Source organism: Triticum aestivum, chromosome 7D, assembly GCF_018294505.1.
Source record: "Triticum aestivum cultivar Chinese Spring chromosome 7D, IWGSC CS RefSeq v2.1, whole genome shotgun sequence".
In the NCBI taxonomy this organism is placed as follows: Eukaryota; Viridiplantae; Streptophyta; class Magnoliopsida; order Poales; family Poaceae; genus Triticum; species Triticum aestivum.
Window position 1 is genome coordinate 564,280,058 of NC_057814.1, and position 4,069 is coordinate 564,284,126.

Below are 4,069 nucleotides of genomic sequence, written 5' to 3' on the forward strand. Positions count from 1 at the left end.
GATCTGAGGCGTAAGTAGTATTCCGAGGTGTATTTGCAACATACCAAAGATAAAAAGTGAAGTGGGCCAGCTTCTCATCAATGTGGTAGGCGTCGTCACATGCCAGCCGGATCAGGTTTTTTTGCACGGCCCAGTACTATTCCCGTGCCTTCCTGAGCCGGCAGCCACCAATCGACTTTATTTTTATGCACCGACAAACACCTACAGAACCTGTTATTCCCTGCCTGTGGCTTCCCTGCAAAACAGTGTCCACATTACACAAATCCCTTGGCCATGTTCGTTTCTTGAGTTTGATTCCCAAAGTGAAAATCAATACCTACGCGGTTACAGTTGCCCCTTCCCTGGGGTTTCAGTTTCTAATCCATGTATAATCCTGCTGTTGAAAACATGTTCGGTTATGGGAGGGATCGAAGTGGATCTGACAGTGACAATTCTAAACTCTAATCATCCATGACTAGCAATTTGATAGTAGTCTAAATCATCCATGACACCTCTAGGAAAGATGAAAAAAATAATTTAACCTTCATGTTAATACAGAACACAATTGTACACAGCCCCAACATAATCTTCCAGTCCAAAAAACATAAAAGCAAAAAGGGAAAATAGCTCCTCTAATAAAAACATAAAGATCTCAATCCACATCTCTTGAGCTATTATCATGGCTTCAATACCGTTGTGCTGACAATTTTTCTGCACAACAAACTACTGAATTTTGGTGTACAAGTGTCAGGCAGATGAAAAACAAGTATATAGAAAAACAATCTGAAGACACTGCAAAGATATCATGGGTTTTCCCGCAAAAAAAAAAAAAACATATCATGGTTTGAGTTAACTTGTGCAACGGAAGGAATCAATTTGTACAACCATTTTGTCACCCAAGACGTCTAATGTTCAACTGTGTATAGATAACACACGGAAAAATGATGAGTGCAGAAACAATATGTAAACTACACCAGCAGAATATGCAGAGCAAGCAGTTAATTCCTAATGTCATTGCGCAAACAGAAGTAAAGCTCAAATGAGGTTCTGCAACTAACCACCTTAAATTTTCACCCAAAAAGATATGCGGTAATAAAATCAAACATATTCCCTCTGAAACAAAATGTAAACCATTTCTAACAATTGTATGTAAAACAAAAAAAGCCCTATATCTTGTTACAGAGGGAGTACATTCATATGGTCTATCAGAAAAAATAATAAAATTTCAGTTAGTTCATTATTGCATTCAAATTATTGGGTATTACTATATCATATCAATACGGCAACTAAAAAAAGATTTATGCACAAAACACCGGGAATGGGAGTATCTTTATTGTATCTGAAGATGCAATGTCCATTATGGGCTTGTCCTCCAGAAAATGATACTGTTATCTTCACTACATGCATGCAGTTACATATTTACATATGGAAACTTCTCTGAAGTATACGAAAACAGAAGCATCATAAAGAAAATACTTTCACTTTGAAGAAAACATATTTAGAAAAGGACCTACAGGCTACCAAGGAACAATAGTACACCATCTGTAGACTATATCATCCTTCAGTAAAAAAATAGGTAAAACACATGGTTCAGAACTATTTGTCAAGACAATGTTATGGGGATAGCTAAACAAAGCGAAGGAAGTACCAGAGCGCATTTTCAGCGGACGGGCACCTCGTAGGACGTTCTCTCACCCGCTCGTATAAGGATCGTGATTCCCGTGCCGTTGTCCACGCTGGCTTTACAAACAGTCCAGGCTTTGTTATGCATCAGACCGGAACAGAACGTGTCAGATTTAATGTGAGGTACAGGGTTCGGGTGAAGCGAAGGAACACAAACAGTGCTCAACTAGTTTAATGACATGACATGCCCGAGCTTTCCTCCCCAACTACCCCCACATCACAATGAATGATCAGCTAATCCACTGCGTCGTGCCAGTGAAATATTCAAAAACCAGTCGCGGGATTTCTTTTCATGGTGATGCAGGAACCCGATGGAGAATATGTGCCGGGTCTCGTACAGGTGGCGATGATGGTTAAGTGATGATCCCTTTTTTTAACCCTAAACAAACTGAACTAATTAGAACTAACAATATTCTGTTTCGAAAAAAAGACCTAACTATAATGTCACTTTTAAAAAAATAACTAATTATATTCTAGCTAGGTACTGAATGTGTGTGCGGCTCCTGTACTGAATGACGGGTTAAACTTTGAATCCGGCTGCTTACGTTGATTTTCCAAAATTTACCTCGACTTTTAACCAGGGGCCATGCTAAATGGAAAATAATTAATTAGCATGCTTTGATCACTGCTGTTTACATAAAAAAGTAGTAATGTTTTGGTTTTGTCAAATATGTTTTTAATGGGACGTAATGGAAGATTCATGTGCATGGCACATGTAGCTGCTCAACACCTACCAACTCATGGTGCACGATTTGTTTGGAGGAGTGCCAAGTACGAACAGCCGGCATAGCAAATGTGGGCCATGCTGTGATATACGCCAACCTTATACGCAACAGGATGGTGGCTTCTAAAGCGAGAATACAAGGAGTAATAAAGGCGCGGTGGGAATCCAAAGGGAAACAAACGAGGGTGATACCGAGACCCGAGAGAGTCGTCCTCCAAAACGACTATTTGAGGAAGTACAACTTTCAAGGAAGTAGCCACTAGTTGCATATATTAGAGTCACTTCAGTCAACATGTTTGCAAGATTGTACAGATCGGATCACAAAGACAACTCCTCAGGGTTCCATACATGACTCAAGCCAGGGTCAAAAAGTTTCAAAACAGAAACATGTGGCAAACACCCAAGATACCTAAGCTTGTGCCCAACCAAGATTTCATTTTGAGATGTTTGTTTTTCCATCTTTCTCTTCGTTTGATTTGCTCTAGTAGATTGTGAGAATAGCATTCATAGACTTCAATTTAAGTACATTACATTTATCAGCTTCAATTCAAATGCCCTCTTATCAATCTAAATTAACCAAGAACCAAGTGCATCCACGTTATTTGCCTTAACCAAGATATAGAGATGAAAATAAGAGTAGGAAGGAAGTACCTTACCGGGAGAAGGCCATCCTCGGCGAGGTCACACGCCAGCACGTGGATAGATAGGAGGGGCATCGATCCGAGGCTCGTAGCCGGATGCTTCCTTTTTGCTGGCGTGAGGCGGGGTTTCAGCCCGAGCTCCGTAGCAGCATCTGTATTGAGGCAGGGTGGCTCGGCCGGGTAGGGCGCTCGTCCTTCCGGTTGGTTTCGCCACCGAACTCCCTGTTCGCTCCGCCGTCCCTCCGTCGCTCCAGCCGCCGGTCGTAATCACAACAGAGAGGGCGTCACCTCTTGGTCCAACCTGGCGCTTCAGGGATTGAGTCGGGAAGCAATCTTCCTTCGCCGGACCTCGCCATTCATGCCTCGCCGGATTGCGGCCACCTACTTCTTGCGCACAGCCGGACGCGCAAATCAAATCATTTGGCGCCTCCGTCTCGGCATCTCGCGGTGGCAACAACACCAGGGGCGCCAGATCTGGATAGTCCAGGCAGGAAAAACCCAAAAATCGCATAAAAAATTTCTGGCCCGAACAGAGGCACGTAGTTCAAAGACGAATGAAGGTTAAGGGAAGCTCACTGGTCAACTAGATCGAGCAGGAACTCCGTCCCGTTCTCCTCCATTGACGCGTCGTCGGAATAAGCAGCAGCCGCCGCACACGAGATGGGAGCGCAATATCTGCAATGAGGAATGAGACCTACTCCATCGCTTTGGATTTCGCTAACGACCTGTTCCATGGCCCAGCCCAAACAGTCGACGTCCTGGTCAACGGATCAGGAAGGACTACGCGCGGACGTCCGTCCACTACTCCACCTCCGGGCCCACTGAACCGCACTGTTTTGTACCGTATACGCGCCGTAGCCCAATTTTCCGCTGCCTCAACACAGATGTGTCAGCCCAATTCTGCGAATCCCGAGCCAGGGACCAACGCTAGCGATTTCGGGACCAGCTGCGGTCGAGCGCCAAATCGCTGCGTCCATATAATTCCTACTCTCTGAAACGACCTACTAGTTAATAAAATAGTTTTTCTTTCTAGACTCAACAA

At 43.7% G+C, this 4,069-nt stretch overlaps 1 long non-coding RNA gene across 1 annotated transcript; it reads right to left on the reverse strand.

Moving 5' to 3' along the window:
• Positions 1 to 503: 503 nt before the first annotated feature.
• LOC123169319 (uncharacterized) lies at positions 504 to 3,753 on the reverse strand. Its single transcript, XR_006484750.1, has 2 exons — positions 3,604 to 3,753; positions 504 to 3,501 (listed from the first exon to the last, which is right to left on the reverse strand). It is a non-coding gene; the product is annotated as an uncharacterized lncRNA (long non-coding RNA).
• Positions 3,754 to 4,069: the final 316 nt, after the last annotated feature.